At 46.6% G+C, this 16,329-nt stretch overlaps 1 long non-coding RNA gene across 5 annotated transcripts; it reads right to left on the reverse strand.

Annotated features, from left to right (window-relative positions):
- Window positions 1-6,668: 6,668 nt before the first annotated feature.
- LOC119320101 lies at window positions 6,669-11,084 on the reverse strand. Of its 5 annotated transcripts, none has more exons than XR_005154803.1 (11): window positions 10,737-11,084; window positions 10,463-10,650; window positions 10,195-10,281; window positions 9,671-9,747; window positions 9,235-9,345; window positions 9,030-9,129; window positions 8,754-8,931; window positions 8,528-8,619; window positions 8,350-8,406; window positions 7,551-7,697; window positions 6,669-7,446 (listed from the first exon to the last, which is right to left on the reverse strand). It is a non-coding gene; the product is annotated as an uncharacterized LOC119320101 (long non-coding RNA). The 5 variants fall into 5 exon arrangements; XR_005154798.1 differs by having other exon boundaries at window positions 9,015-9,170; XR_005154799.1 differs by having other exon boundaries at window positions 6,670-7,446; window positions 9,030-9,170; window positions 10,195-10,276.
- Between the last annotated feature and the right edge of the window lie 5,245 nt (window positions 11,085-16,329).

Raw genomic sequence — 16,329 nt, forward strand, 5'->3', positions numbered from 1 at the left:
GCGATCTTGGAAAAGGCATGTGACTGATGGAATCCATTCTTACGTCACACTTTGAAAAGAATTTGGGAATAACACCAGAATAATTAGAAGAGCCAGGTAAGATCCTGGGAAAAGACCTGTGGGTTAGGGCCCACTCAAAAGAAAACACCGTTGAACGATTTTGAAGAGAGATTGCACCGGTTGAATTAAATAGCTTGAATGAGAGAAAAACTTGAAGTAACTCGAACGGATTAAGAAAGGAAACATGATTCTTCTGAGATATCTTAAGCACTCCGGACAAGAATAGCGAGAGGTGAACAATTAAGAGATGCACCGACGTGGAAAAACATTTGAAACGAGGAAAAGAATATGATCAACACTGAAAGCTTGAATTGGATCCACCGGAGAAGAAACAACAATGGAGGATGATGAACTTAAAACTGTTGAGCATCTTCTTGAGAAATCACCGGATAAGAACATTGACAGAAAAAAAAGGAGAAACTTCACATGAATAAATGAATACTTGATTAAGAAATATGAGTCCTTGAAGAAAAAGTATGGGAGGGCGGGAAAACAAAGGCAACTTGAGGACGGATGAAACGGACAACGTTGGGAAACTGAGAGATGATCTTGCGAATGTTGAAATGATCGGATCCACTTGAAAAGAAGCACACCGGTTGGAAAGAATTGAAATGACAATCTTGATGATCAAAAGGATTAGCACTCCCATAAAAATATGAGAACACCATTTAAGAAAGGTATGGATTCAACATTTGACTTCGAAGCAACTCGAATACCACAAATAAAACAAAACAAAGGATTGGCTTACAGAATAAGCCGGAAACAAATACATATGATAGAGATTTACCCAATCCCATATCATGCATCTGTCGAAAAGATATTCTAGGAGCTACTTGAATTCCCACCTATAAACTTCCGAAACTTTCTGGTTATGCAATCTAGTGCTGGGGATACAGGGGAAGCGATATATCTCACCCAAACTAATAATTCCTACATCCAAGTTGTATCCATCCGTCAACACATAACCAAGAAACCTTCGGAAATCGTGTACCTCAACCTTCGAAAAGCATCCGTTATACGAGTTATGGCAATACTCACGAACTCCCCAGTACTAGGTGACGTCGAGGTTATCTCACCAACAACTGCATAAAAGAGATTTTTGATGTCGGCAAAACTCAGGTATTCCAGAACTGCAACGATAAAATTGTGACGACAACACCTCGGAGCTCAACTCCCCGGGTCAAAGCCACATAAATAGACAGGAGGCACCAAGAACAATGTTCTCGTCACAAAACCATCGAAACGATTCCAAGATACCCGCGTGATCCTAAAATTTTTTAGTGAAATTTGAGAAGAGGAAAGACAAAACATCTACGTCAGGAGACCTCACCAGAGCGACGAAGGGGGCTGAGGAGTAAAAAGAATCCTACTCTCCAATATATATACTCTAAGACTCAAAATAGTTTTCTTCTAGACTCAACAACGGCCAACAATCAAGGGGGCTCCTATGGTCGGTCGAGGCTCTGATACCAACTTTTCACGCCCAATATGCGGCCCTATCCAAAAGGAACTCAAAGGTCCCACCAAGGATAGACCCGCATATTGAAACGCTTTTGCAAGGTGGATATCATTACATCAACATTACATAATAGATGGGGATACATACATAAGGCATACAATGCCACATGAATACAACATCACAATACATAGAGCATCATCCAACTACGGATGAAACACAAACAGAAACTCAAACGACATCCACCCTGCTAGCCCAGGCTGCCGACCTGAAACCTATCCCTGATCGAAGAAGAAGCAGAAGAAGAACTCCAAACAAGCAAACATCGCTCTCGCATCATGATCATCGCACAACCTGTTCCTGCAACTGTTGTTGTAGTAATCTGTGAGCCTCGAGGACTCAGCAATCCCATTACCATGGGTATCAAGACTAGCAAAGCTTAAAGGGAAAGGAAGGGGTAAAGTGGTGAGGCTGCAGCAGCGACTAAGCATATATGGTGGCTAACATACGCAAATAAGAGCGAGAAGAGAGCAAAAGAAATGGTCGTGAAGCTACCAATGATTAAGAAGTGATCCTGAACTCCTACTTACGTCAAACATAACCCAAAAACCATGTTCACTTCTCGGACTCCACCGAGAAGAGACCATCACGGCTACACACGCGGTTGATGCGTTTTAATTCGGATCTGGTGTCAAGTTATCTACAACCAGACATTAACAAATTCCCATCTGCCTATAACCGCAAGCACGGCTTTCGAAAGATTATACCCTGCAGGGGTGTCCCAACTTAGCCCATGACAAGCTCTCGCGATCAGCGAAGGAATAGACCTTCTCCCAGGAAGACCCGATCAGACTCGGAATCCCGGTTTACAAAACATTTTGACAATGGTAAAACAAGACCAGCAAAGCCACCCGATGTGCCGACAAATCCCGATAGGAGCTGCACATATCTCGTTCTCAGGGCAACACCGGATGAGACAGGCTACGAGTAAAACCAGACCTCGAGTTGCCCCGAGGGGGCCCCGTAGGCGGCTCGGTTCGGACCAACACTTAGACAAGCACTAGCCCAGGGGGGCTAAAATAAAGATGACCCTCGGGTTGGCCGACCCAAGGGAAAGGGTAGGTGGTGGTGAGGCAAATGGTAAAACCAAGGTTGGGCCTTGCTGGAGGAGTTTTATTCAAAGCGAACTGTCAAGGGGGTCCCATAAATCACCCGATCGCGTAAGGAACGCAAAATCCGGGAACATAACACCGGTATGACGGAAACTAGGACGGGAGGAACAAAACACTAGGCAAAAGGCCAAGTCTTCCACCCTTTACCAAGTATATAGATGCACTAATAATATAGGAGATATTGTGATATCCCAACCAAAATCCTGTCCACCATGGAGAAATCTTCAACTTCACCTGCAACTAGCAACGCTATAAGAGGGGCTGAGCAAAAGCGGTAACATAGCCAAACAACGGTTTGCATAGGAAAGGTGTCAAAGGTTAGAGGTTCATGGCAATTTGGGATGGCTTGATAAACAGGTGATAGGTAGCGCAGCATAGCGATAGAACGAAACAACTAGCATAGCAATGATAGTAGTGAGATTCAGGGTAGCGGTCATCTTGCCTGAAATCCCGCTAGGAAGAAGAACGAGTCCATGAAGAAGACGAACGAACGTAGTCGAACGAATCCTCACAATCGCAACATTACCGGAACTAAGAAGCAACACCGAAAAGAAACAAACAACATGGTAAATGCACAAGCATAAACATGGCATGATGCACAAACAAGTATGATGCATGTCCGGTTTAATAAGGCATGGCATGGAAAAGTGCAACAACCAATACTACCAATTAAGTGGAGCTCAATATGCAACGAGTTGCATATTGACGAAACACCACATTGACATATTTAGTTCTCTCTCGTTTAGGTACACAACAATATTAAATGTTGTTAAACATGGCAAGAGGTGAAACATAATTAATCTAGCTATCTAGGCAAGTTTAAGTGAGGCCGGAACAACAAACAACAATTCCGGAAATCCCCCATGTGCATAAAATGAATTTGGTACTGTTCTGCCCTAAACACAATTTTAATGTTGTCAAACAGCAACATAAAGTGCACCATGTTAATCTAGGCATTTTTCCACCCCATCTACATATAAAGTTTATTAAATTCGGAGCTACGGTTATTTGGTTATGAAATAAATCATTTTAACATGGCATATTCGCAAATTAACACAAATAGCATTTTAAACATTTTAAACATGGATGAAAGTGACATATTATTAATCTACACAATTTCCTGAGCATTTTACATATATAAATTATTTTAATCCGATGCACGGTTGTGGAGTTATTATATGCATGAACTTGGAGGGGTTTTCTGAAAAACATTAATTCCCGGATAAATAGATAAAATCGTCCTGGCAGGAAAAAAAACATCACGGGCCAAAACCGGCTGGGCCAACAGTGGGGGGGCTGCTCACCACGGCACTTGGGCCAGCTCGGTGGAGGAGGCTAGCTGGGCCTGGCGCGGCTGGCAGAGCTGGGCCGTGGGAGATGGGCCGGAGAGGCCAAGGCCCACACGGCCACGCGCGGTCAACAGGGAGGGGATCGGGCTCCTCCCGACCCGCAGGTGGCGGCGGCGATGGGAGGCGGGGCGACGCCGGCAAGGGCGAGGTCCGGCGAGGCCAGGGACAGGCGGGGAGGCTTGGAACGGGCGGATCCGGCCGGTGGCGAGGCGGGGCGACGCCGGCAGCAAGCGGCGGTGGCGGTGGTTTCCTGCAGAGAGGAGAGAAAGGGAGATCGGGTGAGGGAGAGAGATGGGAAGGAGAGGGCGATGGGGAGGCGGCGACCTGGCGAGGTCAGCGGCGGAGCTCCGACAGGGGCGCGGCCTTGGCGGTACCGGAGAGGCGGCGAGGGCGGCTGTCGACGGCGGGGTTGGAGCGGTGCTCGAGCAGGGAGGCGAGGCGAAGCGCAGGGTCCAGGGGTGCACGGGGTCAGGCCCGGTCGCGGCCCAGGGTGGGCTCCGGCGGCGCCCAGATGGGCCTGGCAGGGCCGCGGGGAAGTGGGGATACAAGGGAGGCGACGTGGCGGGGCTTGAGTGGCTCCAGGCAGTGGGGACGGCGGCGCTGGCCCGTGCGGTGGCGCCAAGTGGCGAGAGGAGGCTGGGGGGTGCGGAAATGGAGGTGGGAGGCGGCTAGGAGTAGGGGAAGGGCTAGGAGATGCCCAAAATGGCATGAGGGGGGGGGGTCTATATATAGGGTAAAAGCTAGGGTTTAGGGGGTTTCTGCTCCGTTTTCGGACATCGGATCTCGATCCAACGGTCCGGAGCGGAGGGGGTTAGATAGGTGGGCTAGTGGGCTGTGTGAGAGAGGCTTGGGATGATAGGAGAGAGAGGAGAAATGCAGCCCGGCACGATTTTCAGAGACCGAAAACGTCCGACGATTAAACCGGCAACAGTGCCGCTACGGATAACGGTTGGGCTATCAAACGGACTCCGAATGCGACGAAACTTGGCAGGCTGCCTGTCTACACTATAATAAGACCGCACGACAAGTTACAACCCATTCCGAGAACATTTTTATGCCACTAATAAAATAATATTTCGGAGGTGCCGCGGGCGCGTGCGAGTGTGTCTGGACTCCGAACGGACAACGGAGAGGAACGGGGAAACCCGAACGGATACAAGTTTTGAAAAACATGCGGATGAAATGCAGATGAAGTGCAGATGATGACATGTGACGAGATGCATAAGAAAAAAATGCAAAACAACAGACAAAACCCAACCACGGAGGAAATATCATATAGCATCTCCGGAAAAGGCAAGAGTTGGAGTTACGAATATGAAAAGTTGTATCCAGGGCGTTACACTCGAGTTCCATGGTAATAAACATTCAGAGAAGGAATATACACCTAGAAAGAACAGTCCCAACAAAAATGAAATATCGGTTACTCTCATAAGTGGTAATGCACATTTTATTTTGAACATGGTCATATTCAGTGGAGAGGGAGGGAAAAAGCAGAGCAAAGAAAATTGGTCAAGCTGGATTGAAATCACATACAAGCAGTACTTATATTTCAACTAAGCACGAAAGGCATTCAACATACTGTAATCTTGAAGAAAAAGTTTTTCGTAGATAAAACAAATAATTGTTTGTGTCCTAAACCCATCTCGTACAAGAACATGAAAAATAGCAAGTGTTTTGGTATACTGAAGCATCAGCCAGAAGGCTATGACTACTCAGTTCAGTCCAACAACAAATCTAGGTTTCTGTTCTTTCCAGCCAATCACAAGCATCCAAATATATGTGTACCAACATAGTCTAGTATCTTAATTAAACGGCACTCAAACAACGTATACAAATTTAGAGTACTTGCAGATTTAACTCTTTATCAAAATATTACATGGATTTATCAATCGATCCACAAGAAGGGTAGCTTTAGAATTTCCGTATCATATTTTGTTCTTAATACTAAATCCATTCAAGCTATTTATTTTGTACTATCGATCCAGTAGTCGTTGTACGGAAACATATCTTACTCTTCGTTCTAAATCCATGTTGCATGATGTCACTTGACAGCAAATCTATTCTCAGAAGGCACAAACATTGCCAAGGAAAGATAACAGTAAGCATTTAGAGCTACACAGCAGACGTCATATTTCTTCAGTCCAAAAAACAGCCAAAACTTTATAACCATGTTTAGCTATTTTTTCCTATCTAAAGATTTGGTTGTCGTAGTCAGTCCATATGTGTATGGATCAAACCAGCCTTTGTCTAATTTCTTCTGTCACCTAATTATACTACTAAATCTGACATGAAACTGTTTGGACACCGAACCAATAGCGAGCGTAACCCGCAGTTTAATACAAGGGAAAACCTGAAAAGGCATTGTCAATGGTAATGGTTGCTGGTCTATCTCGGTCAGCTCTGGATGTATTCTGTTTTACAATCGGAACTATGATGATAGCGGATCTAGTACCTCGCTGCCTCCACAACATATAATTAGCATGCTGATAGTGTTATTATCATGTGAAAAACATCATAAATTGGCATATACATTTGCTGCTAGCCATGGCCTGTCTACTTCTGTGTGAGTATTAATACATACGAGTGTGGATTATTAGTAAGCAAGTTAAATACTTTCAGAGCATTAATCTGAATCACATACTTACACATGGACTCTGTAGGTTCCTTTCCTAACATTTAGAATGTCGACAATTTGCCCTTTTAAACTATAATAAAAACGCAGAGAAGCAAGTTTCCTTCCCCTTCTATTATTAATCCACATGCTGATATGCTTCATGACGAGTAGGCATATGTCATCCCTCATCTTCTCATGTTAGAATCACTCATTTCTCATTTGTTCATGTATGTCTGTGTTTGTGTGTGTGTGTGTGTGTGTGTGTGTGTGTTTGCTCAAAGAACCGTATGTGCTCATGTGTGCCGCTCATTATGATCATGTGTGCCGCTCATCAATTACTCTGCTATCTGAAACCTAACGCTAATTTGGATACCAAACAATGCAGAGAAATTCAGAGCAAGACCAGACTAAACTTCATCTGATCTCAATAAAAGGGATTATAAAATAGCTAGACCATCAACCTACGCCATCTTCTTTTTCACGCCTCGGATAGTATATCTTTAAATAGAATTGTTCGTGCCAACTTAATGTATTGCAGTAATTCAAAGGATAAAATTTGTCTAGTTGAAAAATGAGAATACACTATCCATGAAGGAAAATAGACATGGGTGATCTGGACATAATTTAGAGTTACAATTAAGGAAAATAAAACGATTTTTGTGGTACCACAAAACTACAGTGATCTGACCTCTCCGACAACGTGCGCGGGCATGCAGCACTCATCAAATGTTTTATTTACTCCCTATTGGCCCCTCACCTCCTCCGTGGTGCTCGCTAGAGGGAGCAAATATGGCACTGCAAATTTTCAAGTTACAGTGGCCATTAGAAAGAGGCAAACATATGTGGTTGAATAATACAAGACAACAAAGAACATTGCCATTATGACTGAACCGACGTACTATTGCTACTCCTCGCCATGGTACGCACAAGGCAGTCAGCCCTGGCATCCCCGCAAATATAAGGAAAAGAAACAGTAACAACATTGTCCCCATTTTTAAGTTGCTTCCTCTAATCCCTATCTATGAACTGCTTCTGTTGACAATAACCTGAAAGAACACAAGGTGCATGAACCTTACATGTATGCACACAACACGAGCATGCAACAATTTTTCAGGACAAAGAATGAAAACAAATGTGCATCAGTTACCAGGCCATTTAACTTAAAATAACCATTAGGCAAACACTAAACTTAACTATATGGAAACCATTTAACTTTAGACATTGCTACCTTTCAATTGGAAAATATCGCATCTGTTTATGAAGATGCATGGCACTAACAAAACTTCCAGTACTATAAGAAAAGAAACAACACCTGATTATTTTAATTACCTACGATTCTATCTATCATTGATTTATGATTTTCAATATTTTACTTTCTAGATCTTATATACCATCATAGATAAACATTAAGCTTTCTTCTTAATTGTGTATAATAGCTGATAGTATTCAGATATCTCGCTCCAGCACAATATAAGTTCCATCGGTTAATTCAGATAGTGGTAAAAGTCATATTTATAACCATTCAGTACAGCTGATGTACTCTTAATTTTTTTGATATGGAATAATCATATAGAGACACATGACGTATCTTCTTAGTTCAACATTTATTAATCCCAGATTATCCCAAAAAAGTGTAGATGAAGCAAATAAATAATCTAGGCATACATAAGGAAAAAGCAAGTATATGTCACAAAGTACCTCATGAACCTGCATCAGACCACCTGATAGTTACAGGAAACCAGAATTTTCAATAACCTGAAACCAGAAACCAGAATTTGCATGAAACCATAAGAGTTACAGATTGAAAGGGAAACATCAAACCTAGACAGATGGATTAACTCAGCCAAGCAGAATGACGGGTGAATATGTTTCTAACCATGTGCTGAGCAAGTCGGAGCAGGGGAGCATCCTCTTGCAGGCCAAGATGGCGGTCAGCAAGGTCCGAGCCCAACACGACATCATCGTCTCCTGCAGTTCCAAGATGATGAGAGAGAGAGAGAAAGAGAGAGAGAGAGAGAGAGAGAGAGAGAGAGAGAGAGAGAGAGAGCTGCAGCCAAGACCCTCCTGACGATGGAGGAGAAGGACGGGCGACGGGGGAGCACCTGCAATGGACATAGACGGAGGAGCCGCATCAAGCGCCTCCGGCGAGTGCTCCTTGCCCAACGCCTCTGCCGCGCCGCTCCTGGGTCAAACTGATGGCACGCACTGGATGGCCCGGGGATTCCTTACAGCCTCTGCTACCCTAGACGGGTCAACTTCAAGCACAAATTCATCATGCACCTACAAAACGTAAAATCATAACTTTAACCTGTCTATATTTAGAAAATACATAGGCACAGAAATCCAAAAAAATAAGTGATGACCATGTCGTAAAATACTTGCAAAAGAAGGTGACAACGCCCTCTGATTTGTTAAAAGTTCTGCGTTAGCCCATCCATAGAATCAAGTGTGTTACTCCCATTGGTAATTACAGAATGACTGTTAAGCATAGCCACCTTGATAATATCAGCAGCAGAACCCTGCATATAATAATATGTCAATACACTGAAGCTATCAACTAAAGAAAGGGAAATGTTTGCTAACCTGGCAAATAGAATTAACTGCTCGTTTCCGTGCTTGAGCTTTCTCTCTACTATTTCTAGCGGTAATTTTTGAAAGGAAACGTCTCTCCATCCCATCAAGGTCTCAACACATCTGTAAGTATTACAATTCTTAAGTTGCCTTCATAAGCTTTGATGCGCAGGTCACAAAACAATATTCCATAATAAGCAAATGAACGTGAATGCAGAAATATGTTGGAAAAGGCTCATTTATCATTGATATTGGATAGAACCAGGGGTTCAAAAACCAGCAGCCAACACCGCTAGTTTTCTCTTAAACCAACAGGCCCTTCTTTCAAAATGTTTAACAATATCGTCATTTGTGCTTTCGTCTTACAGTAATCTCTAGTACATCATATTAACTTGGAAAAGAGAGGAACTAAATCAAGCTAGGCAATAGAAGAGCAAGAGGAGCTTACCCATCTTCTTCTTCCCGCGCTTCTCCGGACGAACGGCGGTGGCTCGTGTCGGGGCAGGATTTTGGGATCAACAATTACTACAATTAAAAGAATAAAATTTGAGGCCTCATCCTTAACTTGTAAAAGAAAATTAAGCCTGCACTTGATCCTGTTTTTTGCTAGTAATCAGTGAGTCCCTATTATTAGCAAAAAAGGGACCAACATTTATCTTTGTTCTTGCAAATTGTGATTACTATCACTGAACAACAATAATAGGATATAATGCAGTGCACAAATCATGTACATTTATGTTCTTATTAGCCAACTAAGCAAGCAGAAAAACTAAAAACAACGCATCATTGTGCAGATAAGCGACAAGCAAGCAAACTGAAAAATCAACACCCTGTATATAGTATCTCTGCAACAATCTAATGACCAACATAACACTTATATATGTAATTCACAGAAAAAAATATTAGCTTTCTCATAATAAATAAAACAACTCTTGCATAATACTTGCAAAGCACAATCTGGTTGGAACTCACAAAGGCAATCAAGCCCACAACATCAGCAGCCCCTCCTTTCCAGTGAATGTATCCGTTCAGTATATTGACCAATTCTCAATCCCTATTCTGCAAAGAACAGACAGTAACATCACTCAAAAGCTTGCTTGGATTTTCATCGAACAACTTGTAGACATACAACTTGTACACATGTACAAAAAAGATTATGCACAAACAAAGATGAGAAGACGAGTGCATCAGATAAGATAAGATATCAGGCTAATCAGGAGGAAGAGAGAAGTGTGGGTACCTGCAAAAAAGGGATAGAGAAATTGGAGGGGCATGGAGGTGGAATGGTTGGGGTGCAGAGCCGCACGAAGCACTGGGCGGGCATGGGGGTGGTAGGGTTCTTCTTCCTCTTCTCCTCCTGCTCCCTCCCTTCTCTAAATCCCTCTTTCATCTCGTGCTAGGTACATGAGGCTGGCAGGGCTGACCGACCTAGAGGAGAAGGGAACGCATTCAGGAGCTGGTACCAAGAGGGGATCAAAGAAGAGGAACATGAAGAAGGAGAGACAGAAATGAACCTGCAGATAATCGCATCCGGCGTTCCCAGCAGCGGCTCCACGCCTCCCCCGCTCCTCCTGCCGTGTGCACGCGAGGACGACGGTGGCGTTCCTAGCGGCGGCTCCACGTCTCCCTCGCTCCTCCTGCCGCGTGCACGCGATGACGAGGCGACGACGCCGGAGAAGTGGATGGTGGGGATCCAGCAGGTTGGGCAACGGAGACGGCGGCGGCGCGAGGGCGAGCGGTGGCGGTGTGCGAGGCAGAGGAGGGCGAACGGAGGCGGCGGCGCGAGGGCGAGCGGTGGCGGCGTGCGAGGCAGAGGAGATCGAGAGAGGAAGAGGAGGAGGTGGGACGAGCTGGTTCGAGGCGGTGGGTGGTTGATGGAGTCATTTACCTATGTACCTAGGGTAGGGTCATGGACTTGTCTAAGCTATCCTATTCAAGGACATCTCTAGAAGAAATTACCTGTCAGTCGACCTAGAGGTGATCCACTCGACGAACTCTAGGACACTCGACGATGAAGATAACCACTCGACCATGGAGCTAACCACTCGACGGCCAGGAGATCTAAAGTCACTCTGCACGCAACGGTCTGCCATTAAGTAGCTTTTATGGTCTTTATAGCACTTTATGTGGGCGTTACCAGTAACCCCCTGTCTTAATGTACCTTAAACCCTCCGCTACATGGGCTGGCTGGGGTCCTGGCGCACTCTATATAAGCCACCCCCTCCACGGGCAGAAGGGTTCGCACCCCTGTAACTCATACACTTATAATCCAGTCGACCGCATCCGGGCTCCGAGACGTAGGGCTGTTACTTCCTCCGAGAAGGGCCTGAACTCGTAAATCTCTTGTGTGTACAACTCCTTCATAGCTAGGATCTTGCCTCTCCATACCTACCCCCCATTCTACTATCAGTCTTAGTACCACGACAGTTGGCGCCCACCGTGGGGCAGGTGTCTTAGCGGCTTATTGGAGAAGTTGCAATTGTTCTGATCGCCTTCATCATGGTTTCTGGCGGAGTTCTGGTCGAGGGCCGCGAGATCCGTCTCGGCGCGCTCACGTTCATCGCTGACGACTCCGCTTGGCTCCAGGAGGCTCCACTCGACATTGATGCGCTTCCCGTCCGCGGGGCAACACACTTTCGCGCATGTGTCCGCGGCATCCTGCTGCGGCAACCGTCGGCCCCGTATCGGTCGACTCCTGCATCGTCCTCGCTCCCTGTCTCCCGCCAGCGCAAGCGTTCTGGTAGGTCGAGGCTTCAGCGGTGGCTGAAACACGCAATGGCCCGCCAATCGGCCACCACCCAAGTCGCGGCGATCGAGCCCGACGAATCTCTCTACGGCCTGTTCGATCTGTCAAATGGCTCCGTAGAGACCGCATCCGAATGCGGCAGCAGTGACCCAGCGGTGGAGGTCCTAATGGTCAACGGGCCTCGTAGTCCTCCCGGCTTCCCCCGCACCGATGGAACGGACGGTGGAGGCGACCCCACACAAGTCCACGAGGAATATCAACCCGAGCCACTTACTTCTCTGCAAAGAGAAGAGCTTCGTCGCCGGAATATGGATGCTCTGCATACTCCCATCGTAGGAGAAACCCCCGAGGCTCGTGCCTTGGAGGAGGCACGTTTAGCCAACTTGGCTGAGCGCACCCGACTGGAGAACCTCCAGCGGGCACTCGAGGAGCGCGCGCGGCAACGAGTTCTAGACTCCAGTCGATGTCAACTCTTTCCGCCGACGACTCAAGTATACCGAACCCCAATTCAGAATCTAGCAGCTGCGGCCCGGATAGCGGAGTCGATTCATCCCTCTCAATCAGAGGCTGGTAGAGGCTTGATGCAGATCAGGGATTTGCTCCGGGCAGCAGGAGATCAGAAATCAGCCATATCACAGTCGCGCAATAGGATTCACAGTTGATCCGTCGCTGCGAATACCATTCAGTCGGCTCACAGCCCCAGATCTCCTCCGCAGCGTGAGGGACGTGGGGGTCGACGTGATCCATATGATGACCGATTCGATCGTGATGATCGGCGTCGAGTGCCCACCCCTCCCCCAAGAGGCGGGTCTTACATCCCTCGGCAACAAGACGACAAACGCCAGCACAGTGTTGGCCGAAGAGCTCCGGTTGACCCCAGGGAACCAGGCTTTGATGCGAGATCCATTATCGTGCAAGGTCTGGTCGACCGGAACAGAGCTCACCGTGAAGGCCATGACAAAGACGCGCCCACCAGCGGCAGGGTTCATGTTTCAGGACCAGAGTATTTTAGCAGAGCCATCGGGGCCCCAGTGATCCCTCCCAACTTCAGGTTGGCGACTGGGGTGACTAAGTTTACCGGTGAGTCCAAGCCTGATACTTGGCTTGAGGACTACCGAGTGGCTGTTCAGATTGGCGGTGGCAATGATGAGGTGGCCATGAAACACCTACCGCTCATGTTGGAGGGCTCGGCCAGAGCCTGGCTGAATCAATTGGCGCCCAGCAGCATTTACACTTGGGAAGATCTTGCCCGAGTGTTTGTCAGGACATTCGAAGGAACTTGCAAACGACCAGCAGGTTTGACTGAGCTACAAGTTTGCGTGCAGAAGTCGAATGAGACTTTGAGAGATTACATCCAGAGGTGGATCACGTTGCATCATACAGTGGAAAATGTATCTGATCACCAAGCAGTATGTGCCTTCAAGGAAGGCGTTAAGAACAGAGAATTGAGTTTGAAGTTTGGTCGGACCGAAGACATGACACTGAGTTGAATGATGAAGATCGCCACCAAATATGCCAATGGTGAAGAAGAGGATCGACTCCGGAGTGGTAAATACAAGCCAAGCCAGTTGGAAAAAGGAAATTCCTATCGGAAGCAGAAACAGAAAGCCGAACCCGCTGCTCCTGGAGAAGCCTTGGCCGTGACCCAGGGCAAGTTTAAAGGGAAACCCAAAGGATCCTGGAACCCCAAGAAGGTGAAAGACAAGGAAGGAAACGACGTGATGGACTTGCCATGCCATATCCACACGAAAAAAGATGAAGAGGGTAACTTCATCTACCCAAAGCATACCACTCGTTAGTGCCGGCTCTTAATCCAGCAGTTTCAAGGAAAACAGTCCAAGGATAAGGAGAAGGAGTCGGACAAGGCCGAGGACAAAGAGGGCAGTGATGAAGAATATCCCCATGTCAATTCCACTCTGATGATTTTTGCTGATGTTAAGAGCAAAAGTCAACTGAAAGTTATCAACCGTGAGGTGAATATGGTCGCTCCGGCAATGCCCAATTATCTGAAATGGTCTCAGACTGCCATCACATTCGACCAGTCCGATCATCCGACGCACATAGCCACCCCTGGGAGGCAAGCTTTGGTGGTCTACCCTGTCGTCGAAGGCACTCGACTGACTAAGGTACTGATGGATGGCGGCAGTGGATTGAATATACTGTATGCGGAGACGCTAAAGGGAATGGGCATTCCGATGTCCAGACTCAGTTCCAGCAACATGAGTTTGCATGGAGTCATACCTGGGAAGAAGGCTGAGTCACTCGGCCAAATAGCCCTCGACATGGTCTTCGGCGATTCGAAGCATTTCCGCAAAGAAAAGTTAACATTTGAAGTTGTGGATTTCTAGAGTGCTTATCACGCCATTTTAGGCAGACCAGCCTACGCTCGATTCGTGGCTCGACCATGTTACATGTACCTCAAATTAAAGATGCCTGGTCCCAAAGGGGTGATCACCATCACTGGCAATCGGAAAAAGGCAGAAGAGTGCTTTCAGAAAGGCTCGAAGATCGCTGATGCTCAGATGGCGGTAGTAGAACTACAGGAATATCAAAAAACTGCAGATCCGAGTGATTTGTTGCGAGCCAAGAAGCCTGCTACCGAATGAGTGTTCCAGTCGTCTGGTGAGACCAAGCTGGTTCATATCCACCTGACCGACCCCAATGCTGCTCCTACTCATATCTCCACAACACTCGACTCCAAATAGGAAGAAGCGCTCATCCAGTTCCTTCGTGAGAACTGGGACATCTTCGCATGGAAGCCTGCTGACATGCCGGGTGTTCCCAGGGGGCTGGCTGAGCACCGCCTACGAGTCGACCCAAAGATAAAACCTGTGAAGGAACATCTTCGACGGTCTGCCATCCAGAAGAGAAAGGCCATTGGAAAAGAGGTAGCTCGGCTCCTGACAGCGGAGTTTATCCGAGAGATTTACCACTCCGAGTGGCTCACCAACGCTGTCATGGTCCCCAAGAAGGACAAGTCACTTCGCATGTGCATTGATTTCAAACATATCAATCCGGCCTGCCCGAAAGATCATTTTCCTCTCCCTCGCATCGACCAAATTGTCGACTGCGGGATGTGAGAGATTGTCTTTTTTAGACGCCTATTCCGGGTACCATCAGATCCGTATGTATGGACCCAATGAGATCAAAACAGCTTTCATCACTCCATTCAGGTGCTTCTGCTATGTCACCATGCCATTCGGCCTCAAGAATGCCGGAGCCACGTTCATGAGGATGATTCAAAAGTGTTTACTCACTCAGATCAGTTGGAATGTGGAAGCATACATGGATGATATTGTGCTCAAGTCACGAAAAGGTTCCGACCTGTTGACTGACCTCGCTGAAACATTTGCCAATCTCAGGAGGTATGATATCAAGCTTAATCCATCAAAATGCACATTCGGAGTTCCTGGTGGAAAGTTTCTCGGTTTTCTCGTTTCAGAATGAGGAATCAACGCTAACCCAGAAAAAGTTGGCACCATACTCCGAATGAAACGCCATGTGCATGTGCACGATGTCCAGAAGCTTACTGGATGCTTGGCCACGTTAAGTCGATTCATCTATCGCCTCGGTGAAAAGGCATTGCCTCTTTACCAACTGATGAAGAAGTCAGACAAGTTCGAGTGGACTCCAGAAGCTGATGCAGTGTTCGCCGAGCTAAAAGCTCTGCTCTCCACCCACCCGGTGCTTGCTGCTCCAATCGGCAAAGAGCCTCTGTTGCTTTACATTGCAGCCACAGGACAAGTTGTTAGTACAGTACTTACGATCGAGCTGGAAGAAGAAGGGAAAGCCTTCAAAGTTCAGCGCCCAGTGTATTATCTTTCCAAAGTTTTGACCCCATCGAAGCAAAGATACCCTCACTATCAAAAGCTTGTGTATGGGATCTACATGACCATGAAGAAGGTTGCTCATTATTTCTCTGATCATTCCATTACAGTCGCCAGCGACGCCCCACTGTCAGAGATTCTGCATAACAGAGATGCAACTGGTCGAGTGGCGAAATGGGCGATTGAACTCCTTCCCCTTGATATCAAGTTTGAGGCAAAGAAAGCCATTAAGTCCTAAGCAATAGCAGATTTCCTTGCCGAGTGGATTGAACAACAACAGCCGACTCAAGTTCACTCGGAGCATTGGACCATGTTCTTTGATGGCTCTAAAATGTTAAATGGTTCCGGTGCTGGGGTAGTATTGGTCTCCCCTCGAGGAGATAAGCTTAGATATGTGCTCCAGATCCACTTTAATTCCTCCAATAATGAAGCAGAATACGAGGCACTTTTATATGGGTTGCGCATGGCCATTTCACTCGGTGTCCGTCGCCTGATGGTTTATGGCGACTCAGATCTAGTGGTCAGTCAGGTGAT

This window comes from Triticum dicoccoides, chromosome 1B, assembly GCF_002162155.2.
Source record: "Triticum dicoccoides isolate Atlit2015 ecotype Zavitan chromosome 1B, WEW_v2.0, whole genome shotgun sequence".
Lineage (NCBI taxonomy): Eukaryota > Viridiplantae > Streptophyta > Magnoliopsida > Poales > Poaceae > Triticum > Triticum dicoccoides.